Genomic DNA, 22829 nt, shown 5'->3' with positions numbered 1-22829 from the left:
TTCACACCCAGGTTGTCGCAGCCACCCAGAGCTGCTCTGAGAAGGGCTAAAATGCCCCAAAAGCACTCACTGCCAGACACAGCCAACACAAGGCTGAAGGAGTGAAAGGTGGGTCTCTCATCGTGCATGATTTCTTACTGCTGGAAAGTTACAGTCCTGTGTTCAGAGCTCTGTGCACTCAGAGGCCATCCAAATCTATTTAGCCTCTGCTACCAGGTTACAAACTTCTGAACAAAGGCCAGAGTATTCCCAGGATGCTTTCTGATCCAGTAAAACAGTAGGAGAGTGAGAAAATCAGTGCTCTATTGTTTGACTTGGCAGCAATATTTGATCAGCCGCTAGTCACAAGAAGCTCAAAACAGACTTTGATCAAAATACTGATTTTTTGCATGTAAATTCTGCTTCAGAAAAAAATACCCCAAAATCCAGAAAAAAGGATATCTAGAATGTCAGACAAGAAAAATGTACCTAATTCTCCAAGATATATTGCAGACAGAATAGAGTCACATGAAACTTCTGATATGTCCTAACCAGAAATATTTTCTTTTGAGGCATTTGCTATTTTAGAGAATAGAAAAAGAAATAATATAAATATTCTAAAACTTATATAAATACTTTAAAAAATAGGGAAAGGTTCTGAAGTGGGAAAAGAACTTTTATATGCACAGAGAGATAGAGGGAGAAGTGTATGTGTGTTTGTGTCAGTGTGTGTATGCACAGATGTGATCAGAAAATTTTAGCCATCTCTGCCTGCCCAGGAAAAGCAGATGCAGTTATGTAACTCAAGTTCATTGCTCATTGAACCCTGGTTCACATCACTTGTTCTCCAGCTGAACCAAGTGTCAAACATAATAGGGAACACACTGCTTTAACAAGTTAATCTAGCAGCAGTAAAAAATCAGTGTCTCAAATACAGCTGATTTGTTTTACTTCTGTTTACTTCTATTCAGTTCCACAGTTATCTGCTTTCTGACTGTAGCTCTCTAAAATTGTGCCAAATGTGTTCAGATTTTTATCATAGCATATCACGATAGGATCTTTCCAGCCCATGAGAACATACAGACAACAAAGCTCTTTTCTCTTCATTTCCTGAGCTACTGGCAAAAGCAAATTCATTTTCAGGATGTTAACATTATTATTTCTGGCTAAGAAAATAATAAGCCATCATTAAAATGCTGATAAGTTATCAGCAAAGAATGTTTTGATTGTGGTTTCCATCTACAAATACACATTTATATGTAGGTTTTTGAAAATAAAGGCACACTTTCAAGGTGAATAATAATAAACCAGTTGCTGAGAAAGACTGTTGATAATGACACAAAATACAATTCATACTAACAAAAAAACCTATATTTGATGTAAACACATCACATAACATGAAGAGGTCTCAATTTTTACACCTAATTGTTGGATTTGGGTTACGTGCTGGAGTTTTCTTATATGCAAGCATTATATAAAAGCTGATGGGCTCTCAGTTCTGTAGGGCACTGAGGAATTTTTTGGTGCTCTACAAGAAAAAGTATCTGTATGGAGAACCACCTTCCCCAGAGTCCTGCTCTTTTCATACTTCAGGTCAGGCACCTGTTGGAGGATACACGTGAAGCAGACACCTGACTTTCCTTCCACAGAAACACAAAACAAAAAGTTTGCAGAAGGGCTTGTGCAGGTCTCCATCTCATCATCACCTGGAGGGAAGATATGAGTGAACATCACTCCAGGGCTAAGGGATTCAGCATTTTTACCATTCCAGAACAACTTGAAAAGGCTTTTAAACTCTCAAACACAGCACTCCTGGGAAAACTTCAAAACCTGTGAAAAGCAAGGAAAGTAAATCAAGATATTTTCCAAGCAATGGTATTTGTTTTTCCTTTTCTTTTTTTTTTTTTTTTTTGAGGAATCACAATAATCACAATTACAATTATTATGCGGCATCTCTAATTACATTGGAAAAAATCACTAGACATTTTTTAAATTAAATTAAATTAACTAATTGATAGAGTGGGCATAAACTGATTTTTTAAATATTATTTTTAAATGCCTAAAATAGGTGTTGCTTTTGCATTAACTAACACCTCCTATTTCTCGTAAATGTTAAAAAAGCCTTTCCAATATAACAGTCCTCTCAGTTCTGCTAGGTAACTTCCTAAAAAATATTAGTAAGTTTTAATTACAGCAAGAAAAGTTGTGAAGCATCTGAAAGCTTATATATTATGTGAGCAGAGAGTTAAAAAATTGTGTTTTTTCTTTAGCAGCTTATCAAACATTCACTTTCCATTCCTTTGTCTTATGGTGCTGTGTATTTTTTTTCCATTCATTGTAGAATTCAAAACACAACTTATTTAATGGATTTCCTATTTCTAAACCACTTCATATTACATAAAAAAAGGAATGTATTTGTATTCTAGGGTGTTCTTGGTTTGTTTTCACCTGAGGCAAACAAAGAAAGATCTTTCTTAACCTAAATCGAATATTATACAACCCTTCCATTGAATGACAAACTTAACCTTAATGCTTTGAAGTTTCTCACTGCAAACTTTCTCTTCTCCTGTTCCATACCATCTTCCCTTTTTTTTTTTTTTTTGACCCCAGCACTTAGGTAACTTTGTTTGTTCCTGACTCTTTTAGTGAATGCTCAAAAATCACTGATAGTTCCTACAGTTATGGCAGCAACAAATCAATAAGGAACTGACCAGATTTTCACATTGAATAACACCAACCTAAAGCACCTTCAGCTAAAACAAGTATTAGAGGAGATCCAACAAAAAACTTCTGCACCTGAAAGGTTTACATTTTTAGCACCAAGAGGCAGACAGTGAACAGAAGTCACACACTCACATGAACTGGACATCTCAGAAAGAGGCCCGAAAGTCACCATCCCTGTTACTGAAATGGGCAGTGATAGCACAAACAATGCACCGATGCTTGGAACTGGCCAGCTAAGCATCTGTGTCTAAACAGACTCCTTTTAAATTTCTCTCCTCTTTGACCTTTGATTCAGAGGCTTCTCCCCTTACCTGAGTGGAGCATCTACTAATAAAAGGCACATATATTTTTTTTTCAAAAAACAGAGCTGTACTTGACAAAATACGTTAAAACACAAAAAAATGAATTAAGATGTCCTTTTGCTGCTAGAGTAGTGCAGTTATAGCCATCTGCTAGACTATGGAAGATCATTTTAGTTGTTCACCAGATAAATTATTTCATATGGCTGAAAGCTCAATTCAAGTTAATAAGTTTTACTCCCTCAAAGAATGCACAAAACACCAAGACAGTTCCTTTCAGATAAAATGCAACAATGCAGAAAAACATCTAAAGCTATTTTGTAATTCCTCCTCATACCAAGTTGTGAAGCACTTTGAAAGTTTCAATCAGTGCTTCCAAGCCTTCAACAAACCAGAGTGAATTATTTTTGTTTCTCTTTTGGAAAAGAGAAAAAAGACTAACAGTAAGTATGATCCTATTACAAAGGCCAACTTCAAAAGGTGACAGAAATAGCAAGCTGAACCATAGGAACAGTGACTGACTGGACACATTTAATTCTTAGACAACTTTCAGATTTATCAAAAATGAAACGAATATGAGCAAATGAATGCATAAAATCGATTAAAAGAATAAATGCAACAACTCTTCTCAAGGACCCTTTTCTTTTGCTTCTATTCAAATGCAAATGTATGCTTCTGTACAAATGTTCTTAGACCACTGTTTATATCAATACTTATGCATATACATGTAGAAATTTATGTTTCCAGGAAGGCGATATTGACTCAAAAGTTGTGAGTATTTTTGGATAAAAGCAACAGAAGTGTGGATGGCCAGAGATGGGGAACTCCACTAGAAACAATTACTGGGTGTTTATTTTAAGTTTGGACTAATATTATTGTAGATTTTTTTTATAAAAAAGTAAAATAAAAAGAGAGATCTCTAGTTACAGATATTTTTTACATCCAATTTATGAAAATGAAGTAATAGTAATGTTTGCATTACTATTTAAAGTTTTACTGTAAATATTAGGATAAAAAATAACTTTATTGGTAGTAAAATACCTTAGTATTGCTCAAACTATGTCTCCTAGAGATGTAAAAATACAAAGACACAAATACTTGGACACAGTTGTTCTAATAGTTTGGGAAATGTTATAAAACCTAGAAACTTGACAATGTTTAACATGCCATAATAGTATGAGCTGATGAGGTCAGCAGTAAGGATATACTGAGATATGAATATATGAAAGAGGAAGAACAAAAATCCCCAAACACAGCCAGTAAGGTCAGGAAGACAAAATAAACCCAAAGGTTCAGTGACATTGCAGTCTTGCAGACAGAAGCCAACCTAGGAAAAGCACTTAAAGCAGAAGCTGGGTAACATACTGGGTAAATAGCAGCCAAGCTAATGAAACAGCAAGCCAACAAAAGATAGAATAATTTAATCTAAGTTTAATTAAGGCATTAGAGTTTTAGATATAAACAATTAAAAATTCAGACGAGAGAAACTCGTTTAACTCTCCTCGATCAATTCCCAGGTACAAGAGCTAAAAACTCAAGTATTGCACAGCTTCCACTGACAGTGGGTGATGTGATCCATGTCTGCTGGTACAAAGCCAACTCACAACCAAAGCTGGCAGAAAACCAAAGTCAGGAAATTGTTGTAACCTGTTGTAGGTGTCATGCTTGCCCTACTTGAAAAGCAAGAGTGTCCAGTGAAGGAACTGCAAACTAAGCCAAAATCAAAATATACAACAGAAGTGGGTGTCTCAAAGCAACAGCCATGACCAGAAAGCATTAGCAGAGACCACTTAAAAGGAAAAGAACAAGAAGGTGAAACACAATCTAATTCATCAGCTTTAACACAGTGTGGGAGGTATGACAGTGCAGTGAACCATGACAAGTAAAAATGCAACAGACAAAAATGAAAAATCTAAGAAAATGCACAGTTATGTCAAAAGCTGGTATCTGAGGGAGGACAAAAAATTATTGTGAGAAAGCAGTCTAAGTTTGTCATTATAAAAAGCTGGTTAAATCCAAATTTTTAGTTGTTGTAAAACTGCCCACATTCAGAGAACTCTTCATTTACTTGGACCAGATGAGGAAAAAACAAGTAAAACCAAGATGCGGATGATGTGGGATTTTGGGGGGGGTTTAACCCTCTATTTCAACTCTGTGATGTAGCACATTTTTCTGTAAAATTCATAGTATAGAGGCTGAACCTAAGGCACTGGTGGTTAAGTCAAAGAATAGTAAAATGGTTTTACAGAGAGGAAATTTCACAAGAACTCTTGCAATCAAGCCAGTCTTGCTATTTAAATCCTCAGAAGGATCTCAGTAAACTGTTGACCTCACATTGTCCTAAGGGACACTTAGAGAGTCCTTGGTGATGCTAGGCAACACTGTATGTTCCAAAATCCTGTGAGATCCTTATCCCCAGCTGTCCAGGTTAGGAGCTGACTGGGAGTGAATCATGGTCCTTTCTGGCATATACATACAGATTTCCTTTCTAGGGAAACAGATCCACCACACATCCCTGCTTGTGGCTGGAATGAGATCAGAAGGTGTGTGCATGCCCTAACCAGCCCTTCAGAAACACTCCTGAGCCAAACACTTTAAATAGTGACCAAGTTATTGCAGATTTTCACTAATCTAAGAGAAACCAGAATTTTTACTTTGTTCAGCACCTTTTCCCACAATTAGCACAAATTCTAAATTGACTGTCTGCAAGAGAAGAGAATACAGCCACCCTATGGCCAGCTCTGCATCATTACCTGCTCAGTCTGTACAGCCTCATTTTACTGAGAGCCTCATTTTACTTTCAGCTCTGCCTTCACACAGCACATAGAACAGTGGATCCCTTCTCCTTGCAGGACTTTCTGTAAGAGAAAGTGTGATATTTTATATCTGCAGCCCTCCATGTGGTTGAAAGGCACATTTGCATCTTTCCAGTGTAACTGCCAGCGCTGCCTGCCCAGCACAGCCATTTCCTTGTGCCAAGTGTCAACATCTGATTGCCACATGATTTTTAGCTGGCCACATTCCTGATGTACTGGCATGACTCCAGTAATCTGATGATCTAATGACAAAAGTTGCAGCAGATTTTGACCCTGAAAAGTGATTCTCAATCCTTTCCAAAAGTGGCTATTAATATTTATTTTTCCAACCACTCATCCACCTTGCCAGTAAAGTGCTTTGGAAATTTCTCTATTTTTTCCTAAGGCATAACTTCCCTCTTCACCTGAATTCTTTAAGCATGATTAAAGCCACAATTATTACCTATTTACCTGGCTTTATTCACAGAGAAAAATAGATTTAGTATTATCCACTTTTAGCTCAGATTCAGGGAAACACATCTCAAGTATGTGTAACTCTCCCCCTTCAATGAAATTAATAGAAGAAAGAGAATTTATTCTGTACAAATTTTGCTGATGTGCAAATCTGAACCCATCAGAACAATGCATCATAAGAAGAACTATGCGTGTAAACATGCTTTTCAATATTATTAAAAGCGCAGCATATGTATTTGTTAAATTTCCTGCTTGCATTTTTTTACTCTGGTGGAACAGAGAAATTAACAAAGAATACTAGTAGGTGATTAATTTTGCCTGTTCTAGTGAATTATAACATGGAACAGCTCAAGTCTCAAATTAGTGACTCTCAGATAACTCATCCAGAGGCTCACAGGCCACAACAATCTTTCCTACAGAGATCATAACACTTGTTTATAAAGATGACCACTATGGTCAGAGTGGGACAGAAGACAAAGATGCAGACCAGTTGCAGTTGTCACTTCATGACTTTTAACTTTCATCTTTAACTGATTAAACAGAAATCTGAAACCAAACAACTTCAATTCAGAGAAGTATGGGTCATGGGGTTTTTCCTCTAAAAAATGCATTTATAACTTCTCAAATACACTGTTACAATGATTTTATCTGCATACTAATTTCAAAAGCATGGTCTGTACTTAATCATCCTATTTACAGTGCTCTGTAAATTAACTGTTGGAGTAATTTACATCTAAGTCCATCCATGCCAATGAGTCCCTGAGGCACTGCTATGGCATTATTGCAGCTCTACTTTTCATTTATTATGGTTTGGCCTGGATGCTGTACTAATTCTACACCTTAAAATATGCCTACTTTTCTGTAGCAGTTAGCATAGATCAATTATATGTCATATGGTATATTACTTATGTGCATACAGATCTGTATACAAAGGCTGTATTATGAAGGCTCCACAAAGCCTGAATTTGAAAAGTCTTATGACAGATTTTGGGTTGTTCTTGTGACAGATGTGGTTTTTTTCTTACCTCTGTTACTGGGGGGAAAAAAGTATGTAAAATTATAAAGTATGCAGACCCATAGCATTTCTGTACACTGAATTTCCTACACCAAGTGTGAGACAGAGGCAGAATCAGAGGCACAAGAAGCTACTCCATTTTTTGCTTCAGTCTAAAGATTCAAAAAATAAATGAGACTGTCACAGGACAAGGGAAGAAGACTGAAAGATTTTAATTCAATGTTGCCCCATTCACACTTGGCCTCAAAGATACGGCTCTTTTTGCACATTTTCCTACAACGACAAGGAGCCTGCCTTTTCCTGAGTGTGTCATCCAGGCTGCAGTCAGTGCCTTTTTCAACATGGAGCAACTCCACTAAAATGAGTGGAAGAGTTTGGAGTGCCTGTGGAAACAAGTCAACATTTGGCACTCTAGGGATCAAATCATAAAATTTCAGTCTTCTCACCAAGTTCTGAAACACCAAAATTGCTTTCATTTACAGTAATATAAGCACTTGCAGAGCTGTGCAGAGGTGTCTTCTCACCCACCATCATCCAATTTTCAGAGGTTTTATTTCAACTTTTAGCTGCAAAGTACTTGTGCAGTGTTTATCAACATAAATAACCTGAAGATTTATCCATTCTTATCTCTGCGAAAGTTTCTTTCTTCTTATGTAAAAAAAAATATTTTTTTCTCTGTCATAAAGTCTTTCAGAATTACAGAGAAAACTTAATTCTGGGAAACTGATAAAGATTTAAATATAAAGGAAACACATATAGATGTGTTATCAGAAAAAAAAACATTTATTCTTTGATTTTCCTGAGAAATGATGACTCATGCAAATTAAAAATGGTGGCATGTAATATTTCAATGTATCAAAAAAATGGAACATTGTGCTATTTACATTACACTCGTAGAGAAACAATGGTAAAAGAAAAATCACTGCTGTAAGGCTGTAAAAATAAGGCTGTACAGTTAAGCAATGTAACAAAAGGCAATTTGATAATTTTGCTATCTTATTCACACACTTTAAGATACAGTGTTGAGTGACATGATCAAAGCCTGATCTTCTAAAAGATCTGCTTCACACAAAAAGCACAGGAATGCTGGTGCTTCCTCACATGGGCTGTGCTTGTTTGCACAGCAATGGTTCAAACTCTGCCCTTCTCTTTTGGTGCTCTTCGTTGGGTAGCTGAGTACTGCTGATCCTAAATGCACTGAATGACAATTATTATTTTCCTTTACAGACTGTGTTGTTTCCACAGGATTTTAGAACTGGTTTTGAGATATAGCAATAAAAAAAAAAAATCTGCTTTGCTCTAGGGATGCCACACATCCTATCCAGTCACCATGCAGGAGTTATCTGAGCTTAAAGTGTGCTCAGTCCAAGGGGAGTATTCAAAATAGCCCATTGTGCTCTTGTTGTCCTGTACTCCTCTTGGCATGTTAGAAACCAAACTCTTTAGAATCTTGGAAACCAGCAAAACCAAGATGATTTTTTCAAAAATTGCAGACACATCTGTCTACTACCACAACAAAATATCCTGAATAGTTAAAATGATTGACAGCATTCAAACTTCTGAAGAAAGTCCAGAGACCTTTTGTCAGATGCAACGAAGAAACAACAATATTTTTCCTTAACTTCATTTTTAGAAACAGCCAAACCATTAAAAAAATGATTTCCCAAGTCAGACATTCAACATGACAAATGTGTGCCCAAACACATTAAATTTAGCAAAGTTATACAATGCTATAAACATGGCCTTGCAGCATAAATGCATTTATTTTGATAAATATGTTTACACTGCAGGATATAAAAAGCCAAGATATGAATTGGATTTGGAATTATCTGCAAACTAGTAAACAGCACTGAAAAGTAATATTTTTACGTATGTTTATTATATAATACTTAATCTCTTCCTGTAATTTTATTTAGGGAAAATGGCCTAATTTATGTCTATTATATGAATAGATATACCTGTGTAGTTTAAAGACTGACTTGTCTATGGGAGGGTACCCAATACACACAGTCCCCATGCCACATCCTGCAGTCCCCATCACCTCTGTTATCCATGACCAGAAAAAGAAAAGGACACAATTTTAGTATTTGTCCTCAGGTGGTGATGCTTCCATCTGCTGTGGCAGGTAAACACTGTCTAGCTCTTTCAAACGAGAATGCCTTCTGATGGACTGTGATGGAGCAGCAGGACAGAGGAGCTGTTCCACAAAAAGGAAGGGATGTGTAAAAGCAGAGCAGATGCTAGCATTGGGTAGCCATTTCTTTCACTAATAGCCTTCCTTCTCTTAAGGCAATACATCAAAATATCTATTCAGGATAAATCTCTTATTAGTTATTAAAGATTCAACATGTAGTACTAATTTTGGAATTTATGAATTTGTAGATAAATGTCATCTCTCCACATTTCTTGAAAAGATATTGGTTTTTAATTATTTTGCTGTTTTATAATTCTTTATGGATTTTTTTCTCACTCATACATTAGTTAGTTTTAAACTTTAAAAAAATTGCTTACAGTAGAAAAGAAGTTGAACTCCTGTAATTGCTTGATAGTACCACCCTGTCCTTTTGAGGTTAAAGCACAACAGTATGGAATTATTTTCCTTACCCTCTTTCAACAGATGAGCCAGGAGCAGACAGTCAGTTAAAACAGTGATGATTACAAATGACAACTTGTAGCATGTGTTATCACAGACACAGTATAAGTAATGCTGCTAACAATGTACTTTGCTAACCATATGGATTCAGGGAAAATCGTTTTTTCTGTAGGAGATCAGATGAATTATCACAGTATGTCTTTCCCAGGATCTGTATGGGACAGGCATGCTTGTCCCAGCACTGCATGGGACAAATGCAATGTTTGTTTAAAAGGTCTTTGGCAGACATTGGGTGAAAACCAGGCCCCTTTAAAGCTAGTGACTAAACATGCACAGACATTAGCATGGCTGAGATTGTTCTAATTACTCAAATAATAGTTGGACTGTCAAATATTTTAGGTTCAATTCAGCCTGTTCACAATATAAGAGAAACCTCTTCTCTCAATGGTTTTCACTCTCAGTTAGGTTAATCAAATAAATCACATCACAGGCTCACAGTCAGGCAGGGATGTGGCAGGTTCTTGAAGGTGTCAGATGTGACCCTTGCTGAGCTCGAAGTTTTCCTGAGATAACTGTGAATTTCAAATTCATCCCTTGAAGGACAGTTCCCATGTATAGAATTTCAAACCTCATTACAGAACAGCTGCACCTGATGGACACATAGGAAGTAAGAGATACAATGGAATTATCCAGTTTAAAGTATGCCTGGACAAAAGATTTAGATATGTCTGGAAGAAGGCATGGCACAACCCCAGAAATGGAAATGTAAAGGATTGTAATTGGGTAAAATCAACATTTCCATAGAGAAAGCTAAATGAGGAGGAAATGTGAACTATGGGACACCCATTGGTATTCCTCAATGGCAGCTTTCTCCCAGGAGTGACAGATGGCAGAGCAGGGACCCTCCCTCAGCTTTCAGCAGCAGCAGCCAGCGGTGCCAAGTCACTGTTCTGCATCCACTCTGAAACCTTAATGACAATTTCAGCCAAATTATCATCCAGTCAAAACAGCCTGGGTTCACAGGTTAACTCTGCTGGTGTCATTAAGCTAAGTACAAAAAATAAACATGATCAATCTCCATAAATAACAAAACTGGGTAGGGAAACACCCTTTGAAAACTAGAAAACAGAAACACAGTGGAAAAAAACAAAAAGGGGAATTATTTATGCTGCTGTGAAGCTGAGGACATAGTTCAGATGGAAAAGTATACATTTATAGTGTGCAGACTTTAACAATATTTTTTAACATAATCGTTTTAATTAGGGGAGCATTTTAAATGCTTTGGTTCATTTTCTTCAGGGTCACTGATGAAAATCATTTTGAGGCAGCTTAATCCTCGATTTTTTATTATTATTTTGTTCTGTGGTTATTTGAAAACTGTTCAATTTTCCCAGTATGGTGGGAACCTCTCAACCCTACAGAAGTAATGCAAGAGGCCAAACACACCAAAATCTTCAAAGGCACTACTTTTTCACCTCCAGTTTCTATTTTTGGTAAATATTCTCTAGTTTACCAGACTATGTGATATCAGCTCTACTGGAGACTTCACAAAAGACAGTAACAGCAGCCCCCTCAAGCCTCAGTTTGTGAAAAAAAACAACTTTCAGCAAGCGACAGAAGAAAAAAAATCTGTATTAATCCGATAACCAGAAGAATGTTTATCTTAATGCACTTAAGACCATAGATACATTTCGGTGGGATGTCCATTCCTGTGAATAGAATACAAGGAAGTGACAAATGAAATCTGCTGCTTTGGATAACCATGCTAACAGCAGATATTTCTATATAAAACTTACTGCAATGAAATGTTCTAATATAATCAATCAGCAATCCCAATTATATAACTTATAGCAGAAAATTCACTTCTTCCATCAGCTGCAGACCAGAGACTGTGTTTGAACTGTCAGGATAATAGGAACCACCAGGGAGCCCAGAGACTTGCTGGCTCAGTCTCCTGCATGTACAGAGTTGTGAGGTCATGAGAAGAAAAATCATAACTCCTTGTAACATCACATATTCCTACTTCTCACATAGACACTTCTCTCAGACTATTTCTAATATAATTTGTCTGAGTAAATGGTATCTTCCAGTATCATTCATTGAGTGAGACAGAGAGAGCATGAAATATCTTGGGAACTGTCATTTATACTTTCCAATTCATAGGCGGTTTTCCTTGCAAATATTTCAAACAATCTCTCAAAATAGTGTTATGGAAACACCATGAGTCCAGTTCTCCATCATGCAACACTTGTCAGCTGTGAAACTGTGGTCAGTTTGCCACTGGCTGCTCCATCATCTCTCCTAAAAAAGGGATACTAAAAGAAATCTAAAGCCAGAAAGGTCAGAAATGGAGTTTCTGTTATGTTGTCCTTGGGGGGGGGGTCACACACCAGGGAAGTCAGGGCATGAGTGATAACCTTAAAAATTCAGAATGATGGCACTTCACATCCCCTTGAAAACATGTCACTGAATGTGCAAGGCTGCAAGAGGAGAGGATAATCAGGTCTAAAATTGGACATTCTCTTCCTCACATTCAATTTTTTCCCTGATTCCCAGAGGAAGGCCACTCTCATTTCCCTTAAATCCAAAAGGGCATTTCTTATTTTTAACCTATCCATTGTCATCTAGGTCATTATATGGTGATGGTTATTCAAAAATTTCCTCTTACTCCAGTAACTTGAAAGGAAATTTGCTCGCTGTGCTGCGCACAAACTCAGAGTAGTGCACCTAGTGACAGGACATTTTCAAGCAACTTTCAGTTGTATGATTCATTTCCCTAAGGCTGTTTCACATGAGTACTAATACTTAGAACTTCCCTGCCAACAAGGATTGGCCTCTTGACTTACTTGTTTGGTGAGGGCAGCTTCCCTTAGGCATTTACCTCATAACATCTAATTAGTAATTACCATTGTACCATCAGAGTTCATGCTTAACTGTGACTTGCCAAATGATGTGCTCTCTCTCTCCTTTACAGATATTAATGGCTTTTTCTGGCACAGCATCACAAATTTGGTCCTTGTATCAGGATTATATGTACAGGCTTGGTGTATGTACAGCAATACAAAAAAATACTTCATAAAACTCATCATGTGAGCACCACAGAGAAACTCTAGATTTCACAGCGATTGTGTCTAAAATCAGCTTAGTTCTGAAGCCAAAAATTTAAATGGCTGTAATAGTCCTCCTGGTAATAGAAAGAAGACAATTCAAGAAACAACAAAGCGAGTAAATAGTCCCCATTTACTGTGCACGTTGACAAGTATATACACAGGAATGCAGGTCCTCAGGGAGAAGAGAGCAGGCCCTGACTGGAGCAATTTTGTTTGCATTTGTGACTTAGCAGTTATCCTGCTCTTTGCAACTCCTGAGACTGAAAGAGTTACACCACTATTGGAGTTGGGAAATGAGTAGCAATGTCCATATGTGCTTCAGCAGAGCTGGGAAAGGACTTTACAGGTCAGCTGTTTTCATCTGAACAGGTGGATACAAGTAAGAGCAAGATGATACCATCACAAAGCATCTGCTATGTGTCACTTATTAACACTGACCATAACTTGCCAGAAATAATTAGTACTGTGGAATGAGTCATTTTACCTTGATGTAGTCAAAAGATAAAGAAACCACACTTTATCTAAAGGTACCTACATCAGGTCTAAATGAGTTAGCTTAAGCTGCAGAGCAAAGGTAGCCATGTTAGCACAGTGTGACTCTTGCTTCTCGACAGAGCTAATTAATCTGTACAGAGTGCAGCAGAAATGTGCCTATATTGTTTCTGGCAGCAGCCCAGAATAGGCCTTCCCACAGCTCTGTTGTTCTTTCTGTCAGGAACGTCAGTTCCACATCAGCCAACACTTCCTGAGCTCAACTAGAACTAAGATTTAAAGCAGGGGCACACTCTACTAGCAGTTGGGACATATAGTAGCTTTTTGAAATTTGAAATGCAGGAATATATCACTCAAGCACACTTCTCAGATAACACTCCTTCAAAAAAATCCTCTTCAGAGTCTAGTATTGGAGGTCAAAGTGATGGGTAAAGAAGAGACATTTATAGAAAGACATATTAGAATAAAGGTTGTTTAGTGTCATCCATGGCAGGGTTAAAAGAAGACCCTATATCTTCTCCTGAACATTGAGACATTGATCTGATATTCATGGTGACATTTAAGTGGATTTCCATGGAAATACTTAATTTTACATCAATCAAGTTATCTTTGCATGGGCAAAATATGTGTAAATTTTAACAGTAAAATATCTGGCATGTTAGAACCTACTGCTTGATAATCTCAGTACTGCTTATTCTGATTTCATCAGTTTATTTGCTAGATGACAGTCCTCAATCAAGATTTTGTTTCTGTTATCAGCTTTCTGTTATGCCTATTATGGTCTTCAAATTGCTGTTTCTACTTCTAAAATATTTCTGTGAATTCTGTTTGATCAGAAGAAGTAACTCTGAATGGATTCCTGTAAGAAGTTTCAGTTCTCTACAATAATTATTAATTAACTTAGAATAAAACCAAAAGGTCCATGAACAACTTCACATCAGGGTATGTGCACAATTGCTTACACACATATATACACCTTTTTTTTTAACAAAGTTATTGAGGTATTAAAATATTTTGCAAGCATTTAAAATCTAATTTTCCATCCATCCTTTGAGCTAAGGCTAAGGGCAGACCTGTTCCTGAAGATACAGGAAGTCTCCCTTCAGCAGTCATAGTGGTGGATGGAGACTTTGGACACGAGGGACAGAAGTCCAGACAGCTGAAGACTCTTCTGTGGCACACTGCCAACCTCTGTCCCCTCCCTTTTCCTATGGCTTGTCCATATGCAGCCAATTCATCTTAAGCTTTGACGCAACATTTGCAAATGTTCTTTGATAAAAAGCCATCCACGAATTCCATCATCATCATTATTTGCATTTATCCTGCTACTGAGCACTGTAATAGAATTTCCTGTCATACGCCATCAGCAACCTATGAATCACAGCCACCTAACTCAGCGGGGTATGAACTAGTTGTGGAAAATTTAACTTCTACATAATTTCTTTTTCCTCAGAAGTATTTGAATCCACCTTTCAGCTGAGAAGGAACACCAGCTCTATGGAAATTCTTGATGAACTGGGTCCTTTAACACCTTATTACTTTTACAACACAATAATGCTCACAAGTGTAAAAAAATGTTTACAGCCTGTCCCAAACACTTGTGAGACACAGTGAGAATAGCATGGAAAAGATCGTTATGAAAAACTTAACAGTGGGTGGCTTCACAGGTCTCAGATACTGTAATATTATCAGAAAATGCCTTATGGAAGAAAAACTAATAGCAATTTTCTGCCTCTTCTTCAGTGTCAAGTATGCTTATAGATACTTGTAGCAGCCTCTACTGATATAAACTTATACATATTCAATAGATTAAATGTAGCCATGTCTACACATACCAGCTGAAGCTCTGAGTTTTAGTCGAACATTTGGCATTGTGACCATGGATCACTTTATACAGGCTATTTTCTGTAATCAGGTGTTTGAAATAGATTAGGAGGGGTATAACTATTTTGCTTAATCATTTCTACAATTTTACAGACCTGCAGAGCCCCTGTGCTATAGAAGGGTTTTGTGTCCAGATGAAAAAAACATGTGAGTAGTACTGGAATATTCATATGAGAGCTTCCCCATACACATCTTGTCTCTTAATTCCTTCATTCCTGAAAAAAGTTGCAAAATGTTTTCAATTTACATGAAAAGGTAAGGTATTGAGTGCACTGCAATTGCACGTGTCGTAATAAATCACAAGAGCAATATGATTTCTCAGCCATACCTTTAAGTCCAGCTGCAATTGGGTCTAGACTATTGCAACTTAGTAACAAAGCTAATTCATCCATACAAGAAAGGACACATAAACTAAGTTGCTTTTTTTAAAAAAAAACACAAAAAAAACCCCCAAAAAACAGCTTCAAGTGTCCATGAAGGAAATCTAGTAAATGATGTCTTTTCATGGTCTCCCATGCTGACTGGACATGCATTAATAAGGCATTAGATGTGGAAAAGATGCCACACATACATTTAGGGAGGCCTAACACACTGTTTTCTAGCCATGGCATTCAGAAAATATTTTCTACTGGATTTAAAAATAAAAATCAGAAAATTGATTAATGCTCTGTTTCTTCTTCACAGTGAGAGCTCTTCAGCTGACTGACTTTCTTGCTTCTTTCCAATGCCACTGACACTTGAAATGCACTAACAATTACACTAACAGAGGCAGTGCGGTCTCCTGCCATTTAAATATGACAGCAAAGGAATTAACCCAACTCCAGGAACTCATAGCCCTCATGTAATAATACCGCTATCACTGTCAATAAAATTAGATTTAACCATATTTTGAGCAAAGGTTTATTGCTTTTATTAGTTAACGTCTGAAAATGTTTCTGTGTTCATATTTTCTTAGAGAATTAATTGTTCACCTCAATACTTTTCACTTATTCTTCACTTTGAAGTCTCCTATAATTACTTTTAGAAGAGTTAAACCTTCAGAAACACGGGGAAAGAAAAAGCAGCTCCAGAACCAAAGTCTTCACTTAGTTGGAATTTTGATGCAGTTTTTCTTGACAAAGCAGTAAAAAGAAACAGAGCATATACTCACATAGCCACTGGAGAATTGAGGCTATAAACCTGGGTCATACCTGCCATCTTTTCTGTGTCCATTTTTTTAAAGAATGAGAGCAAAAAAAGATTGTAATGGCATGTACACCTAATTTAAGATTAATATCGTGACAGAAAAAAGCATTATAGCCTGCCACCTAGAAGACAGATTTCAAACATTGATTCCCTGGATAGTCTCGAGTGTGGATTGCAGCCCTGAGAATTATTTCCACTGAGAAAACTAATAGTCTGATCATTTTCATAAGAATGGATTTTTTTCAATTATGTGTTTAATAAGACGAAGCTTAAAAAAACTATCTCAACTTTCTCAAAGCACACCAGAAATGGGAAGCAATTTTATTTTAACAATGTTAAAAACATTTCATGCTGTTTTCATTCTTAATTTACATTAGGCTGTGCTCTATTCTATTAAAAGTCAGAGATAAGCAAAGGAAATGTAGAATTGAAATATTTTTACTATATTGAAATAATAATAAATAAAAACTTCTTGAAATTAAAGTAGGGGATAAACAAAAATTAAATCCTTCAGGTGTTCTAAATGATAGTCCTAATTTTTTTTAATAAAGAATTTCACTGAAAGACACTATGCTATCATATCCTCTCTCTCCCACAAACAATAATCCAGTTTCTGACTTGCTTTACTCTATTAACTGCTTGTAAAGATTATTTTATTACCTCCCTATGAGGGAAATTGTTCCTGTTTGGCATAGACTACTGGAAAAATCAATGCAGACCCATGGAAGGAGTAACAGGAAACACTGAGGTTTCTCAGAACTCCCTGACTGTCCTGGGAGATGTGTCAATTTAAGGCATCCTTTTAGTGAGGTACAGCATATTCACCACTTATTAATCTCACTGTGCTGGTAACAATAAAGCTCAATAGCTTATTTCATGGCTGATTATTTTTAGAGTTGCAATGGAGGAAGAAATGAGAATGAAAAAACAGAGGAAGACACAAGATTTACGGTAAGAAAGACCAACAAGATGTCTGTAGGAATTTCATTACACACACATGCACAAAGAAAAAAGAACCTGCAGTAAGAGTAGATATGTGAGTACTTTGAGAAGGAAAAACAAATTTGACACAAATGCAGTCTGTGTGTTATTTTGCACAGTATGTGAGCCCACAGAATGGCATACAGTGTGGGCTGCCTTTGTGAGCAAGTAGAGAGCAGACACATAAAAGCAGAGTGAAGAAGGCAGGTAAAGAATACTCATGCCCCAATTGACTGGAGTACAGAAGCCTCACACATCTCAGGTGTACACAACTCTAGCATCTCATGAATCATCACTATGAAGCAAACAGGATTCATCTTTACAATAGCAATTGACGTGTAACCTACAGTTTACTTTTTCCCTCTCACACACTGCTCAAAAATGTAGGTTGTCATATTCACTTGATGTTACTGTTAGGTGTTAGATTTCATTATTTCACAAGCAGCTGAAACTACGTCTTTTATAAAGCAAACAGATTGCTCTTTGTTCATGTGATGGTTATTCATTCTGTCATTAGGTGAGATACCAGAAAATAAATACTGATGGTTTGGTTTTGAATGCTGTATTGCTCAAACTCTGTAAAGTACCTCTTGGGAGAAGGATGACGAAATACTGTTTTCCCTGTGATTAATCATTCTCTATTATTGCACCCTTTTCATGAGAAGGATGATATAACACATATGGCTGCATAAAAACATTCATACTTCTCAATTCAAAAAATTAAGCTATCTCATCTCCCTATGCTCATGTCCTACCTTGGCCTTTGGCCAACATTTTTATGAACTCCATGGAAGAAAAATTAAATAAGCAACCGATAAAATTTGTGCTTAAAAAGGTCTCAAAGCTAAACATGTATTTCTCTAATATAGTGTAATTTGCAGCACTTATTTGTCAACAGCACTGACAGACACATTTTGGACCAAGCAATTGCCAGATGACCCTGATTGCCTTGCCAGCTGCTGCAGCTAAACTGCTTTACATTGTCATGGAATGAAGAAGAGGAGCTGAACTTCCAAAGCTGATTTAGTAAGAAATGGACAGTTTTAATGACAGAGACTATTACCCAGCTAGTGAATGAAAATGGTGGAGACATGATATCTGTTGTTGTCCTATGATTGTGAAAGCACTATGTTCATGAAACAGGTCCTCATAGTCCATCTGACTCCAGTATTGATCTAAATATTATAGAAAAGAGGCCAGAATATTTAGTGCCTTCCATTTACTCTTCTGCTAAGAGTATCAAATGTTGTTGGGTAATGATTCAAAAGGCAAGGCTGAGCATAAAGTTTACCTTTAACTCCTGAGTGGAGGGAAACCAAAGATTCTGCACTGGGAAGTTTTCTTCCTGTTCTCCATGCCTTCATGATCTGTAAAAGATGTTACTTTGCATAGCTCACAGTGGGAGTCACAGTTTTAGCAATGTTGTACCTTTAATTTCGAGAAAGTATAAAACTCTGGTTTTGTCAAAGGAGAGAATCAATAGAACTCAGTTTGGCAACCCTTCATATTTTTCCCCTCCCCCAAAACATTGATTAAAATATAAATATTAACATTATTTTCCTTTTTGCATTCTAGACTAGCTCAATACTGTAGACCTGAGTTTTTCCGGGAGTACAGACTTAAACATTTTTACATGGTATCATACAAAAGCCCAAAAATAAAATTAAAGAATGAAATCCTGAAGTTACTCATGTATGATAAATTTTTTCTAATGCAATGACAGTGAACTGCATACACTGGATACACATACAAATCCCAGTTGTTTCACCCTGCAAAGCTAGATTTTATTCTTTGAGTGCATTGCTATAATGCAAGAAGACAAAGCAAGATATCATGGCAATTCCATTAAAATTAATTCGTGTGAAAATTAGTGATGGACTACACTGAAAAAGCCAAATTGTTCCACAGTGTGAGCCTGGCAATGTCAGTGGAATTAAACCAGAAATTAATTTGGAAATACACAGATACACCAGTGGATTAATTCATTAAGCAATTTCTTTTCATCATGCAAGAAAACCAGTTTGAAATCTAGTGAAACTGTACAGGCTAATCTGATTCAATGCAAGCTGGAATGTTTGCTGTATGATCAACACTCCTTAGCAGTATTGCATTATCTTTGCTTAAGGTGTACAGGAAATGATAAATGCCCTGACAGGCACTGCATCTGGAAGCTTACGTGAATGACAAGTCGAACAAATCTCTTCCTGGGATATGTGTGCACTACCAGTGAAAAGTTTAATGTAATTTCAGATGTGAAGGTGAGGCCACAGAGGCTCAAATTCACTCATAAACCCTCCATCAGCCACCTTATTTATTAGATACTTGATTGTTGCATAATGTTGGCTGGGGAAAAAATGCAGAAAACATAGAACAGGAATGAGCAAGTTGTGCTGTGGTAGGCTGAGTAATAGCAGGTGACATCACAGAGCACTTGAAAAGAAGAAATTCTACTTTTTACATACTATTATTTTACTTCTAAAAATGTTAGAAATTTGGTGCTAAACTTTTAAAGTGAACTAAAACAACATTTGAATACTTCATAATTAGATTATTTAGGGACTGCAGTTTAAAAGTGTTTGTGATACTGTATTCCATAAAGAAACAGATCTGTACAATGGTTTTCAGCACACACTATTAATAGCAAAGAATATATCTACAGAAGACCAGGAATTTCAAATTTGGTGCAGTTCTGTAACAGACTTTTGTCATGTATCAGAGTTCTTCACAGACCATAGCAAATTTCTCACAGATCAGTGTGAGGCTGCAATATCAAATTTTACACAAAACAAACGATAAGCAACACAGTTGAGGTTGAGATATCTATAAGTGACTCGAAGTCCAATCATGACTGAGGCATCTGAGCTTAGGAACCTCTGAACTACCCATTTGGTATGATGTGTTGGTAGTTATCTTCCTAACTTACAATCTCCCTCTCCCTTTCTCCTGGCATCCTGTCTTGGTCACGCATGAGGAAAAAGCAAGTTTCTGAGCCAAACCCTCACCCTTGCTCTATTCTGACTCACACAGGAATGCAAACAAAAATTTGCAAACAGATTAACGAATCTGAAGTTTGCAGCCACTACTAGAACAGGAACTGGTAGTTATCACGAGATGATTTTTATCACAACTTTGCCATACATTCTGCCCCAGCAATATTTAAGCAGTATTTTAACATCATGAATGATTGGCTGCACAGAGGGCACATTATTTTATCTCTAGTTTACAATCAGGTCAGAGCTCAAGCAGGATGCCAAAGTGTTCTTGGATCACACTAAAAGACATTGGCAGGGTGGCAATACAGCTGGCAGGCTAGACTGCAGCACAACTACACGGGGTAGGGTTTAAGTGTTGCCCAAAATAGCAGTCCTGCTTTAGATGGACAAATATTTTTTCCTGCTAAGACGGCTCGTTAAATGGAAGCTGTGACATGCAGAAAAGTGACAAAGCTGCGCCTGGCTCGTGTCTGCATCTCTGCAAGGAGTCATGCATGCTTGCCTCCTGCCTGAAGAACTCTCTTTGCACTATGTGATGAGCCATGCAATCCTGCTTGATGATTTCTCAAGAAAAATGAAACCTTATTTTTACTTAGGTTTCATCCTCATTAAAAATACCTTTACAACCTGCTTCAAATACTGATGTGGAAGGTGCCCTTTCACTTGCTTTTGCTTCTAAATGAATAAGTTAGTAAGTTTCCACAGCTAGTGGAAACAAACTGCTTGCTTTACCCTTGCCCTTCACTTCTCTGTTGTTAGGTGAGAAAAGCTCTAGAGCATTTTGCCTTCTCATTTACTTTGATTATTTACAGCCCCACTCTTACCTCCACTGCTATAATTGCTTATGAGTTACACAAAATCAGTCAGTTGCCTTTATTCATACTGAATAGCCCCACAGACTACAGTGAAAGCATGCTGAGTGCAGCATACTTCAGTTTATGACACCCATGAATCTCACCAGGCTGAAGAACTTTAACAGGGGAAGTAATTCAGAGAGTAACTTCCACTGTCTGCAAAACAGGACACAGCTTCTATCTCACTCTTCCCAGGACTCTCTGTCTCTAAAGTTAACACAAGATCTGAGTCCACCCCCTAGTTCTACTTCTGGCATAGCTATAAAACTGGGCAAACTGTGCAATAAAATTTAATGTGCAAGTAAAATTCAAAAAACAAATTTAAATTTGAAAACAAACAATGCCCCACAGACAATAAAACCAGTGAAAATTATGGCATGAAAATGTAGTTACCTTAGAGCAGCCAAAAGAAGACCTCTCCAGATTCTAAACTTTTCTTAGAAGATCTTGCAAAATATCTACATACAAAAATTATGTTGTGAAAGCTGTTAGATATGGAAGTAGCCAAATAACCATAATTCAGTGTGATCATAACAGAGAAGGAAGGTTCTTCCTGGACTTCTGATACCCTGACCTACTATCTCAAATATCAAGCCAGAAGGAAAGGTCACACAGCAGTGACAGCACCAGCACTTATAGAAGTATAACCTGCTAAAGCACTATTCAGGAAAAGGCACAAACCAATCATTCCTACACCCATCCTAGCTTGGATTGTATCTTGATGTACAATTTGCTCTTATTTTCAGCTCTGCTGCACAGCCAAAAGAAAAAGGCATATTGCATGTGTTATTAACAAGCCTGAAAACAAGCCCTGAAGCTTAGAAAAATGTATTAATTCTTTGGATGAGCAGTTATTTACACCCTAATGTGTTGGCTGTCTCCTCTATTTTAGCAGCTTTATTATCAGGGAGTCACCTCATTCTCTCAGAAGAAAAAGAAATCTAGGTGTGGGTTAAATTGTTCCTTAACATACTATGGACAAATTATGCTTCTGGTTTTGCTGCCCAAGGGATTTCTCCCCATAAACACAAGCACTTGGAATTTTCCCCACTACTCATTTAATCTTTGCTCAGCTGCCACCATGGCATTTGGGACTGCTCAATACAGTTTTCAAAGCACTGCATCTGATATTTATGAACCTATAAACTGCTGCTGTTTGTTTGAAGCAGCTCAGGCTGTTGACAGGGTTTGTTTCTGGGTCTGATGGTAAACAAGTTTTGACTGCATTTCAGGTTCATCTAGAGTGAAACCTTGAAATATCCAGTGAGAGACACCAAATAACTTCAGGCATGTCTATATTCTTATCAGCTTTAGTTGTCTAAAACACCTACTGAGGATGGGACAGATCAGAACTTGCCTTACTGTCCTTTTATTAAAAGTATCCCTTTCTTTCAGCATTGTTAACAAATAGGCACCATGGTTTCAAATTATTTTCCCCAAGAAAACCCTAT

The 22829-nt window shown here is 37.1% G+C and overlaps 1 long non-coding RNA gene across 1 annotated transcript; it reads right to left on the bottom strand.

Moving 5' to 3' along the window:
- Nucleotides 1–799: 799 nt before the first annotated feature.
- Nucleotides 800–21936, bottom strand: LOC141729042 (uncharacterized). Its single transcript, XR_012580287.1, has 3 exons — nucleotides 21772–21936; nucleotides 18823–18898; nucleotides 800–1809 (listed from the first exon to the last, which is right to left on the bottom strand). It is a non-coding gene; the product is annotated as an uncharacterized LOC141729042 (long non-coding RNA).
- Nucleotides 21937–22829: the final 893 nt, after the last annotated feature.

This window comes from Zonotrichia albicollis, chromosome 5 (genome assembly GCF_047830755.1).
Source record: "Zonotrichia albicollis isolate bZonAlb1 chromosome 5, bZonAlb1.hap1, whole genome shotgun sequence".
In the NCBI taxonomy this organism is placed as follows: domain Eukaryota; kingdom Metazoa; phylum Chordata; class Aves; order Passeriformes; family Passerellidae; genus Zonotrichia; species Zonotrichia albicollis.
The sequence above is the reverse complement of the archived record's forward strand: the minus strand, read 5'-3'. Positions and strand labels throughout refer to the sequence as shown.